The 24,629-nt window shown below is 44.0% G+C and overlaps 1 protein-coding gene across 1 annotated transcript in view; it reads left to right on the top strand.

Moving 5' to 3' along the window:
- SLC35D2 (solute carrier family 35 member D2) overlaps nt 1–24,629 on the top strand; it is a 184,851-nt gene that overhangs the window by 51,282 nt on the left and 108,940 nt on the right. The window lies entirely within an intron of this gene.

A 24,629-nucleotide genomic window follows, 5' to 3' on the forward strand; every position in this document is an offset into this window, starting at 1 on the left:
AAATTGAATTTCGGACACGAATCACGAAATACGAGTTAACGGCTAATACGAAACAAAATGAATTTATTAACGGCGCACATGTCTAACACACATGCGTGTATATCGGCAGAGCAGTGGGTGGTGTCAGTAGAGCTGAGATTTGTGCTAATAGGGCAGTAGACAGTGTCAGTCATTTTTTTTTTTTTTTTTTTTATCTTTATATTTTTCAATTTTATTTTTTCTTATTATTTTTTACAATATTATTTTATATTACTTTATTTTTTTTTACAATTTTAGGAGCCCCAATTGGGGGGGGGGGCTTTGGTGAAATATCAAGGGTCTACACAAACACCTAAAGTCTCACTTTTTAGAGAATCCCCAGTCCCTTTATCTGCAGCCTCAGCTGCACAGGACAGTGAATGAATGGGAAGTGCTCTGTGATGAGTGGCTTCCTGTTCATTCACAAGCTGAATCATAATAAACATAGTTTACTATGCTTCAGTTAAAGTGGTTGTAAACCCACATGAAAAAAAAAAAGACCTGCAAGACAAAGGCATAATGAGCTAGTATGCATAGCATACTAGCTCATTATGTAATACTCACCTGAGCCCGAAGCCCCCGCGCACAGCACCGGCTGGCGTCATTTCTCCCCAGAGTTACTTCCGGGTGATGACGTCACTTCCGTGCATGCGCCCGGGAGCCGCCGGTAATAGCACACTCACTGAAGCAAACGGCATGACGTTGGCACATGCAGTTACAGGGGATATCTCCTAAACCGTGCAGGTTTAGGAGATATCCATGGTACCTAGAGGTAAGCCTTATTATAGGCTTACCTGTAGTCAAAAGTGGTCTGTAATGCCGTGTACACACGAGCGGAATGTCCATCAGAAAAAGTCCGATGGGAGGTTTTCATCGTATATTCTGACCATGTGTATGCCCCATCAGACTTTTTCCGTTGAAAATTCAGACGGACTTAGATAGAGAACATGTTCTATATTTTTCCAACGGAACTAATTACTATTGGGAAACCCGCTTGTCTGTATGCTGTTCCGACGTACCAAAAACGACGCATGCTCTGAAGCAAGTACGAGACGTAAGCGCTCGGTCTTTCTAGTGCCGTCGTACGTGTTGTACGCCTCCGTCGTGCCGTCGTATGTGTTGACAGTTCTTGACGGTCGGACTTTGGTGTGACCGTGTGTATGCAAGACAGCTTGAGCGGAATTCCGTCGGAGAAACCTTCAGAGTTTATTCCGACGGCAAAACCGCTCGTGTGAACACGGCATAAGGGTTTACAACCACTTTTATGAATGAACACAGGAGCGATCAATGTGTTCACTCAGAAAAGGAAGGGGCCAGTAAATTTAATATTTACTGGCCCCGTTCTCCCGCTCTCCATCCTGAAACATTCCCTGCAGCAGCTGGTGAGGGAGGAGAGGAGGGAAGCTGGCAGTACTGCAGAGGGGAGATAGGGGGCGCCAGAAAGCAGGGGGGCACCACACAAGGTGATTAGGGTGTGCCCAGGCACACCTGGCACACCCTGTAAGCACACCTATGAGTGTATGTGTGGCTGCAATGGCAGATATATGGGATCTGGTAAGATCCCTTTGAGGGGTTGATTTACCAAAACTGGAGATTGCAAAATCTTTTTTGGAAAATGTGGAAAGAAAACAAGATTGTGTTCTCTTTTGGTTTATTTTACACAAAGTTGTCAATTAATGTTCTGTTTCAATGGTTTTTATTGAGCATTTTCAAGACAAGTAAACAGTTGAATTTTAACAGTATTCCATATATTTGTATAATTGTATTGTAAGCAGTACGAAAAGAGTAGTTTAACATCTTCTGGCCTGCACATCTGTTACAGCTTATTACTCCGAATCAGAAAGAAAATAAAAAAATTTAAATAAAAAGAGAAAAAGAATAAATGTTCAATAAAATGACATTTCTGTAACCTAAGAGGAATAACGATAATGTTCCTGTGGTTTCCCTGTCACTCCACCCCAATTTGCATGGGGGGGGGTTAAGGGGGAGGACCATGACAGCCTAACCGTGAGGTTGGTATTCTCTTTTCCCTTCATTTAAATAGTTATGTGGTCTAGAAATATTGACCCATAATCCTGTAATTGAGCGGGACATTATGACCATCTCTACTATGCTGCTCACATTGCTGAAAGCTTTATAACATCTCTCTCCATGCCCCTGTAGAAAGAGTATGAGGCAAGGGGTATTGTTAGAAAGGAGAGAAGGAAAGAAATTGGAGAAGAACAAAAAAGTACACTCCGTGGTATAATTGTTTCTGGTCTCGCCCAACTCACAAGGGGTCAGACAAGTATTTTATCCAGAGTTCCCAAATTTTATTGAATATGGCTCGTTTGTCTAGTAGAATTGCCGAAAGGCGATCATTTACCATGATCCATGACAACTTGTGTTTTACCAAGTCAAAAGGAATCTAGGATCTGGCTATTGCTATTCTGGCTGCCGTGAAAATGAAGGCTATAGGTTTCCCTGCCTGTCTAGGTGTACCATCTACTGGGTATGCCAGAAGAGCTTGCTGTGGTGACTTAAAGGGGTTGTAAAGGTTTATTTAAAAAAAAAAAAAAATAACAAACATATCATACTTACCTCCACTGTGCAGTTCGTTTTGCACAGAGTGGCCCCGATCCTCGTCTTCTGGGGTCCCTCGGCGGCTGTCTTGGCTCCTCCCCGCAAGAGCTAACCCCCCCTGGGAAGCGCTCTCCCAAGGGGGTTAGCTTGTGGGCGCGCTCCCGTGTGATACAGCCGGCGACCGTGACCGCCAAGTGTATCACTTGGCCCCGGCACGCCGCGTCATTGATTTATTTATCCAATGAGGAGCCCACAAGACCTGGGGGAAAGCAACGCAGGATCACTCCCACGGAGATTCGGGGCTCAGGTAAGTAAAACGGGGGCTGGGGGGGGAGGGGGGGCGGAGAGTGCAAGGTGTTTTTTCACCTTAATGCATAGGATGCATTAAGGTGAAAAAACACGAGGCTTTCCATCCCCTTTAAATAAATTCACCTGTGTGAGTGAAAAAATGAAATTGTAGAGACTGATCCAGAAGCACTTAACCTTGGGACAAGACCACCATATTGTAATACTGTGCCTTCCAAGCCGCACCCTTGAAAACAGGAAGGAGAGGCCCCTGGGACATACGCAGCTATTCTCGTCGGAACCATGTACCATCTCAGCAAGAACTTCTAGTTGGCTTCAATCAATGAGGTATTTATGTATGATTTCGATGCACACTCTGATATTTTGGACCACTCGTCAAATTCTAACGTCTCCCTTGTGTCTTGTTCCCACTTCGCCATATAGAACAGTTTTTCTGATTTGGAAGTAAGTATGTTATACATTTTGGAGATGTGGCCTGTGTGCTTATCGAAGGATCTGCATAAATACCCCATTTGAGGTAGATGTGGTAATATCAGCTGCACGCTGTAGGGTTTTCAAAAAGTACACTATTAAACATAATGGAAAAATTCTGAGTTTGGCAGTTGGTGTTTCTCTCTAAGGGTTTCTTTTGATAGGATCCCTCTGTGGTCACAGAGTTCGGCTATACGTTTAAGCCCATATTTGTCCACCAAGCAAAATCTGGATTATGAATTAGGGGATCCATGGGAGTGTGAGGATACTTGAAATTATAGGGCTTTGTTAGTCCATACCATAAATGTAGTGAGAATGACAGTGTGGGGCACATCATAATCAGGTCTGTCTTTTGATCTCAGCCACATTAAGTGACTAATGCCGTGTACACACGAGCCGACTTTTCGATGGACGGAATTCCGAAGGACTTTTCGACGGAGTTTGGACGGAGTTCCGTCGAATCGGACTTTTCAACACACAATCACACCAAAGTCTGACAGATTCGAACGTGATAACTTACGACCGGACTGGTATAAGGAAGTTCATAGCCAGTAGCCAATAGCTGCCCTAGCGTTGTTTTTTTGTCCGTTGGACTAGCATACAGACGAACGGATTTTTCGACCGGATTCGAGTCCGTCGGAAAGATTTGAAACATGTTCTATTTCTACAGTCCGTCAGATACAATTCCTGTAAACTCTTGGGCTGTCTTGCATGAGCTGCACATTTGAGATCTCCCCAGAGTGGCTCAATGATATTGAGGTCAGGAGACTGAGATGGCCACTCCAGAACCTTCACTTTATTCTGCTGTAGCCAATGACAGGTCGACTTGGCCTAGTGTTTTGGATCATTGTCATGTTGGAATGTCCAAGTACGTCCCATGCGCAGCTTCCTGGCTGATGAATGTAAATGTTCCTCCAGTATTTTTTGCTAACATACTGCATTCATCTTGCCATCAATTTTGACCAAATTTCCTTTGTCTTTGTAGCTCACACATCCCCAAAACATCAGCGATCCACCTCAGTGTTTCGCAGTAGGAATGGTGTACCTTTTATCATAGGCCTTGTTGACTCCTCTCCAAATGTAGCGTTTATGGTTGTGGCCAAAAAGCTCAATTTTGGTCTCATCACTCCAAATTACTTTGTGCCAGAAGGTTTGAGGCTTGTCTCTGTGCTGTTTGGCCGATTGTAAGCCGGATACTTTGTGGCATTTGCGTAGTAATGGCTTTCTTCTGCCGACTCGACCATGCAGCCCATCTTTCTTCAAGTGCCTCCTTATTGTGCATCTTGAAACAGCCACACCATGATTTCAGAGAGTCCTGTATTTCACCTGAAGTTATTTGTGAGTTTTTCTTTGCATTCCGAATAATTTTCCTGGCAGATCTGGCTGAAATTTTAGATGGTCTACCTGACCGTGGTTTGGTTTCAACAGAACCCCTCATTTTCCACTTCTTGATTAGAGTTTGAACACTGCTGATTGGCATTCTCAATTCCTTTGATATCTTTTTATATCCCTTTCCTGTTTTATACAGTTCAACTACCTTTTCCCGCAGATCCTTTGTCAATTCTTTTGCTTTCCCCATGACTCAGAATCCAGAAACATCAGTACTGCACTGGGTGAAAGATGCTTTTATACACACACACTAATTACAAGCAAACAGATCACAGGTGAGGATGGTTACCTTTAATAGCCATTCAAACACCTTTGTGTCAACTTGTGTGCATGTTATCAGGCCAAAATCACCAGGGTATGTAAACTTTTGATCAGGGTCATTTGGGTAGTTTCTGTTTTCATTATACAAATTGAGATAGGTAGTGTTCTGAATAGATATAATAACTTCGGCAAGAGATTCATCTTAGTCACGCGCAGTCTACCGAACCACGACGGGGGTTGTTATCCCTTCGTTGGACATCAGCTATCATCTTGCTATATAATGGAGGATAATTTGCCTGATATAGCTTGTCCAAAGTGGGAGTTAAGAATATTCCTAAATATGGGACGGCTTTTGGCTGCCATTTAAAGGGGAATGAGGTTTGTAATTGCGCTACAATGTTTGCATCTAGTGAGAGGTTAAGAGCAATCGATTTGGAGTGATTGATGGATAGACCTGAGATAATGGAGAAGTGGCGCAATGTTTGAAATAGAGATGGAAGTGATGTGACCGGTGAGGAGAGGAGTAGGAGAATATCGACTGCAAAAAGAGCACGCTTGTGCTCAAAATCTCCACAGCGTATACCCTTTATATAGAGGTGGCACCTGATTTTGATCGCCAAGGGTTCCAAGGCCAATATAAACAAGATAGGAGACAAAGGGCAACCCTGCCAAGTCCCTCTGTGAATATCTATTTGGCATGAGCTGTATCCCTTTATCTGAATCCTGGCAGTAGGTATGCTATAAAGAGTCTGCAACACCGTTAAAAACTGTAGGCCAAACCCATAGCCCTGCAATACATAAAATAAATAATCCCACGACAATGAATTGAAGGCCTTACAATGGTCTAACGCATTGTTTCTCAACTCCAGTCCTCAAGGCGCACCAACAGGTCTTGTTTTCAGGATTTCCCTCAGATGAAATGGCTGTGGTAATTACTAAAGGAGTGATACTGATTAAATCACCTGTGCATAATAATATTAAGACTAAAAACATGACCTGTTGGGGAGCCTTGAGGACTGGAGTTGAGAAACACTGGTCTAACGACAATAGCATGCCCTTCCTGGGTCCATGATTATCCCAGTTGGACTGAACCGCTAATACGATATCTATAAATCGTCGGGTCTGACCGGGAGCCTGGTGGTTAAGCACAAATCCCACCCGGTCTGGGTGGATATAGCTAGATAGAAAGGTATTCATTCGGTTTGCCAAGATTTTAGTCATCAGTTTGAGATCTACATTGATCAGTGAGATTGGGCTGTAGTTAGAACAGTCCCCATGATCCTTCCAAGTTTAGAGATGATGTGAAGGCTGCATTTTCATGCATAGCCAAAGCTAAGCCCCTCTTCAAGTCATTGAAAAAGGAACATAGGTGGGGTACCAGCAACTCCGAATATTTCCTATAATAATGACCTGAAAACCATCGGGACCAGGTGCCTTGGAGGGATGCAGACTCTTGATAGCCACTTTGATTTCCACCTCCGTGAAATCTCCCTCCACCAGTTCTACGTGATCTTTTGCCACCTTCGGTAGAGGAATGTCTCTAAAATACTTGTCAGCCAGAGCTGTGGAGAAAGTGTTTGGTGAGGTGTATAATGAGTAAAAAATCACAGAATTCTTGAACCACTAATTGTAGATTTTGGGTCAATTTTCCATTGCGCAAGCGTAGCTTTGGTAGGGCAGGTTTATAAGGTCAAGGTGTGAGTTTCCTAGCTAGCAAAGTGTTCTGTTTGACTCCCATCGTGTAGAATCAGTGCCTGGACAAGTGAAGATACTTTTCTGCTTTAGTGGTGAAGCTGAGAGTTAGTGCCATGTGTGCCGTGTTGATTTTGTGCCTCAGGTCTAGTTGTGGGTTTTTCTTTTGTTCCTGCACGAGTGCCCGTAAGCCATTCTGTTGTTGATGAATTGTTTGTGTGTGTGTATGCGTTTGGTCCTAGAAGCTAATTGGATCAGCCTACCACGGATTGTGGCTTTATGAGCTGCCCAGTTGATACTCGGGGTTGTATCTGTTGCCCGATTTTCAGTAAAATATTGGCGTATGGCTGTTTCAATTTCGGCAAAAATGATGGGGTCGTTGAGCAGGGAGGCATTGAGGTGCCACGTAGTAGGCTTCGGTTTAGTCTCTAAATCTGATAGGGTGATTTGCACTGGAGAGTGATCGGATCAAGCAGTGGTCAATATTTTAGCCGATTTAATTAAGGGGATTGAATGTGATAAAGTAAACATGTGGTAAATCCGCGAGTAGGTTTTATGTACTTGGGAATAGTGTGTGTAATCCCTAGTGATTGGGTGAAAGTCTCTCCATATATCTATAAGGTTGTAAGAGTGTAACAACCAAGCCAATTTACAGCCCTGTTTCAGAGTTTGTTTCAAGACTGGTTTATATGGGTTAGATCTGTCTGCGGCTTGATCCAATGGCACATTGCTGTCTCCGCCTATTATAATCTGACCCGTTGCATGTGGAGTCAGGGTCGCCAACATATTTTCAAAAAATTGTACCTGTCCCCCTTTAGGGGCATAGTAGGAAATAAAGGTGACGACTTGCTCATTTATTTTCCCAACCACCATAATGTACAGTATCTCCCTTCTTTATCTTTAATGACCATGTCTGGTGTAATGGGGACTTTTTAGCAATGAAAATTGCCACTCCCCTTTTTTCTCTGGGCCATTGGAGAAATAACACGTGGGATAACAGGCACTAAGGAATTTGTGCCGAGGTGCGGGAAAAGTGTGTTTCCTGTAGGAACACTATGTCCGCACCCCATTTGTGGTACTGGTGGAAAGCCTTTGCCCTTTTAGTTGGAGAATTAATACCCTGTACATTGTGGGTTAAAACTGTAAATTTGGTTGATTGGGTGTTTAGAATAATGGTTCGGTAGACTGCACTTGCCTGTTATAGTTTACCATTGTCTTGTGCGGAATACTGCCACACCGAGAGGGAACCTCTGGATCTGGTAAAAAAGTGTACTTTGGTAAAGAAAGAAAAAGAATAGTAAGCTAAGATAATGAACCAACACATTGAGTGTTTGTGTGTCCGTAAACATGAAACCAATAGACTTCAAAATTTCACGTAACGTAATAAAGGTCAATGACCTCAGGGGAATCGACATTCCCATTAGGTATCGTGAGGTTGTCACTCTTTAACGAGGAGGGACAAGCTCACCAATTGGTGGCGTTTGCGCCCTGGTAACTTTCCACTCAAGTATCTTTGGGAGGGAAAGAGTATCCGGGATGCAAAAGTAAATGTAAGCATATTCAATTTAACCTAAGAAATACAATGAACAGCCGCTGTCTGGCCAAAATGTTTTCCACCTAATAGCAAGGTGTAAAAGATAAACATCCCTGCCCAGCAGAACAAATATGACCATGCCTGGAGTTAACGACTATGCCAACATAATGCGATTTTGTAAAAAAAAGAGAGAAAAAAAAATAGCACATAAAAAGAACAACGATAGGTTCAAGAAGAGATTAAATCCTTGTCAACTGGAAGGAAGTTCTGTGAATTTCCATCAGTTCTGGGTTTCGTCAGGCGAGGCGCGGACTCTGGAACAGGATTGCCAAGGATCGGTCCAGGTTTATCCGTATGCTCCCGTGGCTGTAAGGGGCTAAATTAGTGTTCTAACACACAGCATGGGCATACTTAGAATTACACCCCCAAAACACATCCTGCTCCTTCTCCTGAAAAAAATAGATTACAGAGCACACAGACAAAAATTACATTTAAATCTTGCAAGGCTATTAAAAAACCCCTGAACATATTAAAAAAATATGGGGATTTGGTCACACTATATGGTCATATAGTGCTAAGCCCACCTACTGCGTCAAAGTACCCCATTATCAGTGGGTCCTGCACTAGTAATAGAATGAAAGATCCTGCGTCTCAACCATGGGAGACAAACTCCTCTATGTGGGAGAACTGAAGGGATTCCTCCTATAAACTGGTGGCCACTAATAAGAGGTAATGGGGGGGGGGGGGGGGGTGCTTCGGCCCAAGGAACCTAGTCAGAGTCCATACAATATACATACAAAATCATACTTGGGGGACACACCCTAAAATGCATTTACATTCAAGATGGTGCTGCTATAAGACCAACAAACAGTACAAAATAGATTACAGCGCACACATACAAAAATGACATTTAAATCCTGCAAGGCTATTTAAAAACACCTGAACATATTCAAAAAATATGGGAACTTGGTCACACTATATGGTCATATAGTGCTAAGCCCACTTGCTGTGTCAAACTACCCCATTATCAGTGGGTCCTACACTAGTAATAGAATGAAAGATCCTGTGTCTCAACCATGTGAGACAAACTCCTCTATGTGGGAGAACTGAAGGGATTCCTCCTATAAACTGGTGGCCACTAATAAGAGGTTTTCAAAGTTTGAGCTAATGATGTACCTGACATTGCATATTGTGTATCACAAAAATCAACCAACACTGCATAGAAATGTACTGTTATGCCCCCTACACACGGTCGGACTTTGTTCGGACATTCCAACAACAAAATCCTAGGATTTTTTCCGACGGGTGTTGGCTCAAATTTGTCTTGCATACACACGGTCACACAAAGTTGTCGGAAAATCCGATCGTTCTAAACGCGGTGACATAAAACACGTACAAACAAACACAACCCAAGTGGCAAATATGCGCTTACTCCTGAATAATAATAAGCCGCTAACACAGCACTAGAAAATTGCACATATATCAAATGGAAAACAAAACGTGTAGCGCTAAAGAAAGACAAAAGGAGAATAAAACACCTACACACTGATAAGGTATGGAGCCAGTATCCTACAAACAGCTAAAATGAGACACAGTTGGATTTCTCACAATATGTATGAATCAAAATACAGTACGGAGTCCGTAAGTGAGAAATAAATGGAATAATGCTTGTAAGTGATATGTGAACCACCTTCACCAGCACCAGCATGGGATCCTATAGTCTCTGAATAGATGCTAAACACCAGATAAAATTCAAGTTCCAGATTAGATGATGTATGGAATGAATCAGCTCTAGAACGTCACACCACAGTGTCTTCACACACGTGCAAATCACTCTAACGGTAAAGTTGGTAAAATTGGAGGCTTACCGGAGGGTTTGAACCCAAAACAGTGTATACTGTGAGGGTCAAACCAGCTTTTATTGCATAATGGCAATGGTGGGAAGACCTTGGCAGCGTGAAGGGATCACAAGGGGTTCATAAAGATGTATCTTCTCCAATCATGACATAAGATCTCCCCGTTTGCAGCTCATAGAGAATATAAAAGAGGCCACATAGTGTGATACCATAAAAACCGTAGTTTATTTAAAAGGAAATACACTTACATGATAAAGTTGTTAAAAAAGCGCTTGTACATAAAAGAAGGCAGCAGTGGAGTCCTCCCTGAGCACTCCTCCCTTGCACGTGTGTGAAGACACTGTGGTGTGACGTTCTAGAGCTGATTCATTCCATACATCATCTAATCTGGAACTTGAATTTTATCTGGTGTTTAGCATCTATTCAGAGACTATAGGATCCCATGCTGGTGCTGGTGAAGGTGGTTCACATATCACTTACAAGCATTATTCCATTTATTTCTCACTTACGGACTCCGTACTGTATTTTGATTCATACATATTGTGAGAAATCCAACTGTGTCTCATTTTAGCTGTTTGTAGGATACTGGCTCCATATCTTATCAGTGTGTAGGTGTTTTATTCTCCTTTTGTCTTTCTTTAGCGCTACACGTTTTGTTTTCCATAAAACACGTACGTCGGGACTATAAACGGGGCAGTGGCCAATAGATTTCATCTCTTTATTTATTCTGAGCATGCGTGGCACTTTGTCCGTCGGATTTGTGTACACACGATCGGAATTTCCGACAACGGATTTTGTTGTTGGAAAATTTTATAGCCTGCTCTCAAACTTTGTGTGTCGGAAAATCCAATGGAAAATGTGTGATGGAGCCTACACACGGTCGGAATTTCCGACAACAAGGTCCTGTCACACATTTTCTGTCGGAAAATCCGACCGTGTGTACGGGGCATAATAGTTGCCTCTGTACAAGTGGTCAGAAAATGTAGCTTAGTCTACCTTCACCTACATCCGTCCTCATTCTAAAAAGCTAAGCAGGCCTAACCTACTAGTATGTGGCTGCCCCCATAGCACAATGCTATGTTCACTGGCCAGAAAGTACAGGAGGCTGAACAAAGGGTGAACAAAAGAGTTCCTGTGGTTCCAGTTGTGCAGTTGTTTGCCGTGTATGGATGGGAATATTGTCCCACAGGAATGTAGTCAGTGGGATGTGCAGATTAGTCAGTACTGGTGGCAGGCAGAGACTTGCTCAGCAAACAGGCAAAAGAATGGTCAACGCAGCAGGCAGAAACATGGCTAATAAACAGGGCAGGGGCAGTTCAGGTGGAAGGCAGCGATGTGGCCAGTATAGAGGTAAAAGATCAGTCCAGGCTGCAGGCAGACACATGGTCAATTAACAGGCCAGGGTCAGTTCAGGCTGCAGGCAGAGGCATTGTCAGTATGCAGTGCAGTATTTTGTAAGTCTCATATTTAGGGTAAGAAAGATTTTAAATTCTTCAACTGTGATGAGCTTTCACTCGAATGGATGGGCATAAACAGAACTGTAATTATTGGTAATGTACTGCTGGGCATAAAGATGTGGACATTGGCCACAATTGAATAATCTGTGAGAAACAAAAATCTAAAGCGGTGTACAATTTTCGGTTTCTGCTGGAATGCCTGGTTGCCCTGTAAATGGCATGGATAATATGGTGCTGCTGAATTTGAAGGTACAAGAAAGGCACCACTGCCCCCACCTATAACTGGCCATCGCAGTAAACAGCATTGGAGGGCAACTTAAGGTATAAACAGGGCCAAGGATAAATCCAAGGAAAAAAAACAAGCTTACTTACCGACCAGCTCGCAGACAACCGAATCAACCTGTCTAACAGTATGCGTTAAAAGCAGGGGTTTAGTCTGCACGCATTTGCAAATGCATGCGTAAGCTACAGAGCCTCGCCAAGGCACCCTGGTATCTGTAGTTTATATCACTAACTTATGAGTGACTCCACAGTGGACGCACATGCATTCTAATGGAGTGGTGGAGGGCAGATGGACTGAAGGGGAGCCCACCCCTTCTTAAAGGTGCAGGAGCACACTGAACACCCAGCATGTAGCTCAATGGCTGAAAAGGTGTCAGTGTGTTGCCTGACCAATATACATAATGCGAGCAGGTCGGTAAGTAAGCTTGTTTTTTTCCTTGGATTTATCCTTGTTTATACCTTAGGTTGCCCTCCAATGCTGCTTACTGCGATGACCAGTTATAGGTGGGGGCAGTGGCGCCTTTTTCGTATCACTGTATATTGGTCAGGCAACACACTGACACCTTTGCAGCCATTGAGCTACATGCTGGGTGTGCAGTGTGCTCCTGCACCTTTAAGAAGGGGTGGGCTCCCTTTTAGTCCATCTGCCCTCCACCTCTCCATCAGAATGCATGTGCTTCCACTGTGGAGTCACTCATAAGTTAGTGATAGGAACTACAGATACCAGGGTGCCTTGGCGAGGCTCTGTAGCTTACGCATGCATTTGCAAATGCGTGCAGACTAAACCCCTGCTTTTAACGCTGTCAGGGCTGGGCTCAGCCATTCCTTCTCAAAGCTGGCTGCTCAGCTGTCGGCTAATTGCCAGCTCCTATCTCTCCTCAGTGACTCATCTGTTGATGATTTCCTGCTCGTCAGTCCTGCCTACTTAAGCTGTCCAGTCCAGATGATCTCTGCCTTCGCCTTGGTCACATCTCTAGAGACGCTCTCCTGTGTTCTTGTTAAAGACTTGCTTGGCTGACATTCCTTCTGGCTCCAGATCCTGCTTGCTGTTCTACTACGCTCATCTCTGGCTCACTGACGTTTTGGCTTGTCTGACTATCCGTTCCGATTCCTGAACTCTGGCTATGTTTTAATTACATTTACTGTGTTTACTCTTTTTTATTATTATTAAACAAGTGTGATTTAACTGTACTTCTGTCTCAGTCTGATTCGTGGTTTCTGACAGTAGGCGAAGGCCATGAATTCAGAAGATGCAGTCAATCCACTTGGTAATATTTTTTACAGATTGGATGAGCAGGATCACCGCATTGATCAGTTTGCCATGGCGTTACAAATGCTCCTGAGTCGCACGGCTCACCTGGAATCTCCCTCTGTGGCTGCTTCGGTGCAACCTTTGTTGCAGGCTGTCCCTGCTGCTGCTCCAGTCTCTGTGCAGGCACCCGCCTGGAGTATTACCTCTATAAGAGGTATGTTTGGTTCTGCTCCGCTTCCCCAGCGATTTGGGGGCGATTCAGTACAATGCAGAGAGTTTCTCAACCAGGTTGAGATATACTTTGAGATGCTGCCCCAGGCGTTTCCCACGGACAGAAGCAAAGTAGGTTTTGTGATATCTTTGCTTTCTGAGAGAGCCTTGGCCTGGGCAAACCCTTTATGGGAGACACAAAAACTTGTTGTCTTGAGTTACCCTGAGTTTGTGGCTCCTTTTAAAAGGGTATTTGATGTTCCCGCATGCTCCGCTTCCTGTCCATCAAACAGAGCACGAGAACTGTTGCCAATTAGGCCATTGAATTCCGTACTCTGGCAGCAGAGGTTGCTTGGAACAATGAGGCCCTCGTGGCTGCTTTTTCTCATGGTCTCTTGGATACCATCAAGGATGAGATAGCAGCCCGAGATATACCCACTGAGCTGAAGAAGTTGATCACGTTTGCCGTCCTCATTGACTCCAGACTCAGAGAAAGACTCTCTTTTAAGGAGCGCTTGCGGAAGCCTCCTGTACATTTGTCTCCAAACTTTGCAGTCCCACCCTTACCTCCCTCACCTCCCATGCCTCCTGGTACCGAGTCGGTCTGTGAAGATGAACCCATGCACTTGGGCTTCATGCGTCTCTCTGCGGAGGGAGAGGAGGGAGAGATTTTGCCTTTATTGTGGCCAGGCGGGTCACTTTTTAAAGTCTTGTCCTACCCGTCCAGGGACTGCCCGAACCTTGAGGTCCTGTCACGGACAGACCTTAGGTGGCGTTGTTTCGTCCCCAGTTATCCAGAAGGATAAGCCCCTGGTTTTGGTTACCCTTTCTTGGGTTGAGTCCGTTGAGATACAGGCTCTAATCGACTCTGGGGCTGCAGGCTTGTATATTGATGCCCCTTTTGTATCGAAGCACTCGATTCCGCTGCAGCTGCGTGACACTCCACTTGCCATTGAGGCTCTTGACAGGAGACCTCTAAAGCCTGCCCATGTGACTCATGAGACTGTTCCATTGTTTATGGCCATAAGGGCTCTTCACCATGAAATACAGTAATCCAATTATAAGTTAATTCCTCACCTAAGTTTCCGCTGGTTATTGGTTATCCTTGGTTACAGAGGCACAACCCCTCTTTTGCTTGGCTTTGTTCTCTTCTGGTCGCCAAAATGCAGAAGACATGCTTCCAGAAGGTAGCCAAGGTCCTGAGCACCTCTTCACTCTCCTCCCTGCCGGAGGAGTATCACAATTTTAGCGATGTCTTGACAAAGGTCAAGCTGGTAGTTTGCCTCCACTCCGGTCGTATGATTGCGCAATTGACCTTCAACCTGGTGCCATACAACCTCGTGGCCAGGTTTACCCTTTGTCGGTCTTGGAGGATAAGGTCATGGAGGAGTATGTTGCAGACGCACTTTCTCGAGGTTTCATCCGCAAATCCTTGTCTCCTGCTGGTGATGGTTTCTTCTTTGTGAAGAAGAGTGGTGAACTGAGACCTTGTATTAATTATAGGGGTCTCAATCGTTTCACGATTAAGAATGCCTATCCGATTCCATTGATTACGGAGTTATTTGACTGCCTCAAGGGAGCAACGGTTTTCACGAAGCTTGGTTTGAGAGGGGCATACAATCTTGTGAGGATTAACCTCCCTGGCGGTATGATTATTTCGGATTTTAGGTGCTGAAAGCGGTACAATTATTTTGCATGGAAATTTGGCGTTTTATATTGTAGGTCTGTAAATCTTAACAATAACACACTTAAATCTGTCCAAACCAGAGTCTAGTAGATATCCCGGGTATGATAAAGTTTGAAACACAAAAACATAAATTATAATATAATAAATAAAAATAAATAATTAAAAAAAATTTTAAAAAATAGTAATAAAATAAATTTCCCCACAATTCACTATCGCTCAATTCTGCAAGTGTTCTAATTTACTATCGCTGTTTTCTAGCTGGTCTAAAGCCACTTTTGACGTAAAGGGACACTTTTTGGTTGCTATGGACAATCTCCAGTTTCCAGGCAGAAAGAACAGTGTATATCATGTAAAACTGCATGCAGGGCATGGGCCAGAGCACTGGGGACAAAAGGGATGTGAAATCATTTCATACAGTACTGTAATCTGTAAGATTACAGTACTGTATGTGTTATGATTTTGACATTTTTTTTAATTTGCCGCCAGGCTCCGCCCCCGTGCGTCGCGCCGCTCGCAGGGAACGGAGCCTGGCACGGAGAGGCTTCGGAGGAGGACGGAGCCCTCGGACACTGCGGGGGACATCGCAGGATCCCGGGGACAAGGTAACTAACGCCGCCCCAGGATCCTGCAATGCGATCCTGAGTGTGGCTCGGGGTTACCGCTAATGGTACTGAATTTTAACCCCGAGCCACACTCGGGAAAACCGCCAGGGAGGCTACGGAGGGCGACGAGTGGAAAACTGCGTTTTAATACCAGAACAGGCCTGTACAGGTTGAGAACCATGAGGAGTATAAAGTACAGTCCATTGTTGACTGTAGGTTTCGTGGGCGCATACAGTACCTGGTGCATTGGAAAGGCGACGGTCCACAGAAACGCTCTTGGGTCTCATCCTCGGAAGTACATGCCCCTGTCCTCCTCCATGATTTCCATAGACGTTTTCCCCTCAAGCCTGGTAGTCCTCCGAGGGGGAGGGGCCATTGAGGAGAGGGTACTGTCAGGGCTGGGCTCGGCCCTTCCTTCTCTGAGCTGGCCGCTCAGCTGTCGGCTAATTGCCAGCTCCTATCTCTTCTCAGTGACTCACCTGTTGATGATTTCCTGCTCATCAGTCCTGTCTACTTAAGCCGTCCAGTCCAGATGATCTCTGCCTTCGACTTGGTCACATCTCTAGAGACGCTGTCCTGTGTTCTTGTTAAAGACTTGCTTTGCTGACATTCCTTCTGGCTCCAGATCCTGCTTGCTGTTCTACTACGCACATTTCTGGCTCCCTGACATTTTGGCTTGTCAGACCATCCGTTCCAGTTTCTGAACTCTGGCTTTGTTTTGACTATGTTTACTCTGTTTACTTTTTTTTATTATTATTAAACAAGTGTGATTTAACTGTACTTCTGTTTCAGTCTGATTCATGGTTTCTGACAAACTAATACTGTTAGACAGGTTGATTCGGTTGTCTGCGAGCTGGTCAGTAAGTAAGCTTGTTTTTTTCCTTGGATTTATCCTTGGCCCTGTTTATACCTGAATTTGAAGGTAGCCATAAAAGATTGGAAAGTGCCCCTGGGACACTAGTTGAGTTGAGTTGCATCTTGATATAGCGCAGTCATTTACCCCGTAGGATCTCAATGGCCTTACACATACACACATGCTAGAGCCACTTTATAGACAGGATCTGATTAACCTACCAGCATGTCTTTGGAGTCTGGGAGGAAACCGGAATACCTGGAGGAAACCCACGCAGGCACAGGGAGAACATGCAAACTCCAGATGGTGCAGATGGTGTCATGGTCGGGATTTGAACCAGCGACCCCATTGCTGCTAGGTGAAAGTGCTACACCACTGTGCTGCCCACTAATATGGACTCTAATCCTTTGTGGCTGGTGTGACACCCCATTTGTACTTGGCCTTTCATCCGGATGTTCTGGGCTGCTGGTGTTCGCTACTTAACCATTATGTATTGCGCTGCTGGTGTTCACTACTTAACCAGGATGTACTGTGCTGCTGGTGTTCGCTACTTAACCAGGATGTACTGTGCTGCTGGTGTTTGCTACTTAACCAGGATGTACTGCGCTACTGGTGTTCGCTACTTAACCAGGATGTACTGCGCTGCTGGTGTTCACTACTTAACCAGGATGTACTGTGCTGCTGGCGTTTGCTACTTAATCTGGATGTACTGTGCTGCTGTTGTTTGCTACTTAACCAAGATGTACTGTGCTGCTGGTATTCGCTACTTAACCAGGATGTACTGTGCTGATGGTGCTCGTCTGCTGCTGTTTAGAATGCCTGATTCTTTTTGCAGAGACCCTTTTCTTCTCTGAATCAGAGGCAATTACTGAATGCTGCTCTCCACGGGTTTATATTCGGAATCTGAATTTGACAGTGAGATCTCCCCGCTCAGAATGTGAAACTCTCCCTCCTGATTGGCCGAGACACAGCAGTGGCGCCATTTGGCTCCCGCTGCTGTCAAGCAAACTCAGCCTTTAAGGAGAGAGAGGGGACGGGGCTGCAGCTCCGTGTCTGAATGGATACATGGAGCTGCAGCTCAGCTCTGTTGCCCCCATAGTAAGCTGCTTGCTGTGGGGGCACTCAACAGGAGGGAGGGGCCAGGAGCTCCAGCCAGGGACCCGAGAAGAGGAGAATCCAACCTGCTCTGTGCATAACCACTGCACATAGGAGGTAAATATAACCTATATTTGTTATTTTAATCTAAAAAAACAAGACTTTACCATCACTTTAAATGGCTCTGCTGATACTGGTGTGGCCAGCGATCAGAACAGTGTTGCTGGCTTCACTGGCTCTGTTGACAATGGCACTGGTGTGGCAGGGATCAGGACTCTGGTGCTGGCGTATACTGGTCTGTTATCACTACAGTGAGGGACACTGGAGAGTGGAAGTGGTCTGTTGACACTCACTAGTGTCGCTAGTTTGGGGTACACTGTTCGTGGTAGCACTGGGCACGTGTGACACTGGGACAGGTGGCTGGCTGCACTGTTAATTCACACTACACTGTTTGGGCTAGTGATCAGGGGCACTGTATGCTCGCTGACAGTGGTGTGTGTGTCAATACTGTGTCACAGACACTTAAGTTTAGACTCTTACTGTACAATGGTTCTCTCTCCTCTCATAGACAATGTCTGTGGGATGAGAGAGAACCAATGCTCACTTTTATTTTTTGTTTCTTTACATATGTAATCTCTGATTAGACACATTGATCACGATTTTATTGGCCCTGTACCCAGTCATGTGACCTGCTCTAGGAGCTGGCAACGAATTGCTGTTTTAGGAGGAATTGCCGGTACCCCCCTGCTCCAGCAAAGCTTCTGTTCGGCCATTTATATATAGAATGACTGGGTGGGAAGTGGTTAATGTTTCAAATTTGTTGGTGTAAATGTTCGTATTATATGTGAGTGATTGCTAGCTGGCAATTTGTTTAGCATTCTGCTTCAATTAAAGAAGTGTGGGGTTTTCAAAAGAATAAACATTCATACTCACATCCTATACTACAGCATCAATGTGATGCTGCAGTTTTTCCATGTCAACTCTAAAACCAAGAACTTAGCGATCACATGACTGCTAATCAATCAGTTCTCAGTCTTCTCAGAGCGCAGAGCGGTGACTGTGAGTCACTGCTCTCCACTCTGCTCCTCCTGCGCTCACTAGAGCACCAGGCTGGAGAGGGGGCAGGCACAGCTGGCTTTGGCTCTCAGGCAGCTGAAAGGATCCCAACAATATGGTTGAGGTTCTTCCAGAGCCTGTTGCGTCTCTGGCACATCAGAGGAGATCAGGCAGTAGTCTGCTGTTGGCTGATTCTGGGTCACAGGAGAGCAAAAGTAAGTGCTGTCCTGTGACCCACAAGAAAGTATGGCCATAAAAACTTTGGCCATACTTCTCTTTTTAGTAAAAAAAAAAAATGGTCCATTGTATTCAAACAATTAATAATTTGCCTGCTGAGCGGTTTCGTTTTTCATCCAGCCATTGTAATGAACCTGGGATTTCTGATTTACACTCTTTGGTGGTTCTGGACCAGTCAAACAAGGATGCGTACAAATACATAAGGGGCCCATAGAGGGAACTTGGTGTTGAGTTATTCGCTTTAAAGAGGAACTTCAGTCTGTTAACATAATTTGTAATAAAAACATATTTGCTATTCTGAAGCTTCCCTCCAACCACTTTGCATATTATTTTATACATACTGTGATTCTGTACCTGCCAAATATGCTGCAGAATCCTCCCTCCACTGAGTCTTGCTGCAACCATTTTAACTGTGGGCAGCTGAAGCAGCTGCTTGTTCACTTCCTGGATTTACACAGACACACACTACTCCAGCTCTACCGCTCTCATTGGCCCTTTTATGACTCATTTCCCCCTCCCTTCCTGGCAAACTCTCACAAGAGTGAGAGAGAGAGCTGTGCATGATGTCATAAGCCTAGACTAATGACCAAACAAGAAACAGGAAGTGGGCTGTATAAGGTTTACTGGCAGAAAAAAAATGTTTTACTATCCAAAGTTAAAACAACAATTGCAGAAGATTTAATAGATAGAAAGAGGAACAAATTACATAAGTTCCGCTTTTTAAGGTCATCACAGAGGACAAGGGGGCACTCTTTACATCTGGAGGAAAAGAGATTTCATCTCCAAATACGGAAAGGTTTCTTCACAGTAATGCACTGTACACACGGTCGGATTTTCCGATGGAAAATGTGCGATCGGAGCTTGTTGTTGGAAATTCCGACCGTGTGTGGGCTCCATCGGACTTTTTCCATCGGATTTTCCGACACACAAAGTTTAAGAGCAGGCTATAAAATTTTCCGACAACAAAATCCGATCGCGTCAATTCCAACCGTGTGTGGACAATTCTGACGCACAAAGTGCCACGCATGCTCAGAATAAATTCCAAGACGGAACTGCTCGGTCTGGTAAAATTAGCGTTCGGAATAGATATAGAACTTTTGTTACGCTGCAATGTTTTAAAATGTTTAATGCAGCGCACTTTATAATGCTAGAAGAATGAAGTTGTTTTGCTGCTCATATTCACACAGACTTCTCACAAACTTCTTTCTTTATTATTTATCGTGATTTCATCAATATAATATTTTTATTTGTCACATCTACCGAAAAAATATTATTTTTTGGATGTTTTTATATTAAATATGTTTTTTCTTTGAATTTTTTTAAAGCCTGATCTTGTGTTTTCTTTTTTTTTTTTTACTCCAGAATAGTTTTGTGTGTGTTTTGTGTGTCAAGTTACCACAACACCGTTATTATCTTGAAAACCGGAGATAACCAGGTGCAAATTACGCCACCCCTGACCTGTATTACCACCTGCACGCTATGTTAATAAATGTCAAAACCCTACCAAAGCTGCCACTTAACAAAAAAATGTATATAAACCGAATTCATCAAAGGAAAATTATAGATGCAATAGTGGCGCTTATCCCCAGGTGGGGAGATGCCAGACACTCTTATCCTGCCAGTGAGCTGAATACAGACGTGACTAGAGAAAAAGTGAAAAAACATATATTGCTAAATATCCCAAAAAGTAAAAATTATTAAACAAAATAAATTATTCAATAAATTCAATATGAGCTAATATAAATTATAACACTCAGTGAAAGTGATATACAAATATATAAATCCAAGAAAACAATATATATAATATATATATATATATATATATATATATATATATATATATATATATATATATAATGAGAATTAAACACAGTAAATGTCTATAAAGTCCAGAAACCAATCAATCGTGAAAAATAATCATGAAAATATTTGAGGAAAGTCCAAAAAAAGAGTGAGGGTGACTCCAAAACTGCTCAGCTGTGTTTTCAAACATCCACCACACCTCTGTGACGTGAATCCACTCCCTGCTGTAATTCAAACTCACCAGCTGTTAAGGCCTCTCACTCTCGTGTTTGGCCTGACAGCCTCTAACCCACTTACATGGGGGTTAACATGCGAACATACACCTCCACTGCTCCATAGGAACACCGCTTTTCTCAGGTTGGTAGTATGACATAAAAATAAAAGAAGCTCCAATAGTGTAATCTCGTTTAAAAGATTTAATCACATATAAAACAACTTGTAATGAACTCACATTTAAAATAAAATAACAGGCAAGTCACTTCACGGCAAATGGAGAACTCCCACAGCACAGCAAGCAATAGCAACAGAAATAACAACAGGTAGGCCACGGCGGACCCAGGAGGTGTGTGTGCTCAAGTTTGTCTCACCCGTCCGCAGCACTCGTCCCTTCACTGGAGCTCCGCTCTGTCCCCCTTCACTCCCTCCTCTAGCACTCGTGTGAGATCGCCGTGTAGCTACACGGCGATCTCAGTTTGAATCTCAGCAGGGAGTGGATTCACGTCACAGAGGTGTGATGGATGTTTGAAAACACAGCTGAGCAGTTTTGGAGTCACCCTCACTCTTTTTTTGGACTTTCCTCAAATATTTTCATGATTATTTTTCACGATTGATTGGTTTCTGGACTTTATAGACATTTACTGTGTTCAATTCTCATTATATATATATTTTTTCTTGGATTTATATATTTGTATATCACTTTCACTGAGTGTTATAATTTATATTAGCTCATATTGAATTTATTGAATCATTTATTTTATTTAATAATTTTTACTTTTTGGGATATTTAGCAATATATGTTTTTTCACTTTTTCTCTAGTCACATCTGTATTCAGCTCACTGGCTGGATAAGAGTGTCTGGCATCTCCCCACTTGGGGATAAGCGCCACCATTATTATCTTGTATTATTTAATCTCAAGGAGGTTTCTTGGTGTTGGTGTCTCTTGTTAATTTGACATTGTATTTTTGAAATGTACCTGCCTCCTCACAAACAAACTGTCCTTTTTGAAGGAAAACACACATAGGCGAGTATTATAAAACAAACCAAAAATTTATTAAGGGGTCCTAACCAAAGAAAGAGGGAGGCAACACTGGAGAAACAGCAGAAATTGTCAAAGCCTTTGGCCCCCAGGCCACACATCAATTATTTTACTGCAAAATTGGTGACCTGAGGAGTCCATATATTTAAGAGAAGACAATCTGGTCCAGAAGTCCAAGAGATCATGAACAGCAGCAGATGACATGTATGTCCCCAGGCTGTGGTCATACAAGAGCCTGCATCTTTTGTCAGACCACACTGAACCCAGGCCTCCACTCTCTTGTCTTCCTTCCACGCTGTGTCTGTGGTGTTGGAGTTGTGGCAGGAGGAGGAGGAGGATGATGCAACTCACTCAGGTAGCCCCTCAACCCCTTATTTAATATTTTATAAATGATTTCCTCACACATGAGGCGTTGGCCCTCCTGCATGTCCTGCAGTTTTGTGGCAGCCATGGAGGCAAAGGCCTCTTCACGAGTGGGGGTGGCTCTGAGGAACGCAGAAGCCTCCTGAATCAGCCTGAGTGCTGAATCCTCCACGTTACTCCCCTTCCTGGGTCTTTTGCTTGGAAGGCGGAGGGGAGGGACCTGCGGTTCTGTGAGGCTCCTACTGGGCCCTGCCACCTCCTGGCTACCACTTACCCCGCCTCCTCCTGGCTGCCACTAAGCCCCGCCTCCTCCTGTGTGCCACATTCCACAGCCTCCTCCTGGCTGAGGTCTTCCTGTGTATGAAAAAGGGACATAGTTTTAGTTTTTTCTTCATCAATCACACACAATTTACATCTCATGACTGTTGCAAATTGAATGTTAACAAATATAACAGACTGTCATTCTGAGCCCAGCATTTTTCATTCTTGCCCCAATTATTTTTGCCCACTACTGTCTATTGATATGTAAAACACTTTATTAAATCAGCAATTAGTGATCAGTAATAACATCTAGTAAACATCATTTATTTATTGACCAGAAATCTGTACAACAATGCTATACCTGACTCAAGCTGGGCTCCTCCACTCCTTCCTGGCTGGAAGTCCCAGGTTGGACATCGGAAGCCTCAGCTGGGGTGGAAGGAAGAGTGGAAGGAAGGGTTGAGAGGGATTCCCTGACTTCAGTCTGGTCTGACGGGAATCGCAGTCTCTCATAGTACCACAGCCTGGGGACATAAACGTCATCTGCTGCAGCTCCGGATCTCTGGGAATCCTGGACCTTCTTGCGCTCCTTAAGATAAGTGCTCCTCAGCCCACCAATTTTGGCTTTTAAATAGGGGATGGTTCCCGTGGGGACCACCGGCTTCACCAACTCCAGCAGTTTCTCCAGCGCTGCCTGCCTCTTTTGTTTATGATTATATTGCGGGTGTTTGACCTGCCACAGACAGGGTAGCTCCGGATCTCTGGGAATCCTGGACCTTCTTGCGCTCCTTAAGATAAGTGCTCCTCAGCCCACCAATTTTGGCTTTTAATTAGGGGATGGTTCCCGTGGGGACCACCGGTTTCACCAACTCCAGCAGTTTCTCCAGCGCTGCCTGCCTCTTTTGTTTATGATTATATTGCGGGTGTTTGACCTGCCACAGACAGGGTAGCTCCCTGTACTTGTCTATGAACAGGGGGAGGAAGTTGTGGTCATTGAAGCCATCCATTTTATCTGCAATACACAAGATGAACCCTAATGTCAGGCTAAAGTCTCCTAATCTTGTCCCAATATAGGTCTCAATCTATAAGCAGTATAGGCCCAAGTTTAAATGTTACCTTCATTATCACGATCGGCGCTTCCGATACTCCTTCCTCCGCTCACAGATTGTACATACTACGCACGCGTGTTACGCTTTATATACGCTGCGCATGCGTGAAACTCCGCCCGACCCTGACGTTCTTTCTAGTCTATTCCCCGCCCCTTCTCATTCGGCGCAGTGGGGAAGAGCACATGGCACAGACATAGCAGGTACGTGCTAATTACAGCAACGAGGAGGAGGAAAGCCCGGAGCCAGAAACGTCAGGATCACGGAGGAGACAATTTAAGGCCTCAAATATGTCCTTTGTGGAGATGGTAGAGATAGTCGACATCTTGAAAAGGACCGACTATGACGGGAAGTATGGACCTTACCCCAACCCCAATGTCAGAAAGGCCAAGATCATGGCGAAAGTTGTCAAGAGTCTGCACCGAAATTTTGGGGTACGATGATCCAAGGATCAACTGAGGAAGCGGTGGTCGGACCTCAAAATCAGGGAGCATGATCAGTATAGAAGGATCAGGAGAGTGCTGCAAAAAAGTAAGTAGTTGTCCTGTGTTCCTATTCGTGATTTTTATAACGTTTGTGCTGCTCCATGTGCTTTTATTTACTGTTGTACAGTTTAAAATGGCAACTTTCATGTTCATGGACACATTATTAGTTCATAGGAAACATTGTTCGTTCGGCCAATAAAACACCATGTTTTGTCCAGATGCATTTCAATACATTTTTTCTGGCCTACGTCTCTTAAAATAATTTTGGTGTCTAGATGGGTTTGTAACTAGAATGAACTGCAAACTAGATTCTGTGTAAGGAGAGGACACTCAGCAGCTGTTTACACATCTGGATGCTCAAGCACTAGTGTGGGACACAAGAACACACTTTTTATTAGGGGGCCCCACACAGGTCCTCCAGTGTATACTATAGGGGTGTCTCCATCTGTGAAGCTTGTACAAAAGAGGTAAGTATTCAAGCTTGACAAAGTAAAACAATATTTCTTCATCTTGGAACTCTGCCAAAATAGACAAT

This window comes from Aquarana catesbeiana, linkage group LG01 (genome assembly GCF_042186555.1).
Source record: "Aquarana catesbeiana isolate 2022-GZ linkage group LG01, ASM4218655v1, whole genome shotgun sequence".
Taxonomy (NCBI): domain Eukaryota; kingdom Metazoa; phylum Chordata; class Amphibia; order Anura; family Ranidae; genus Aquarana; species Aquarana catesbeiana.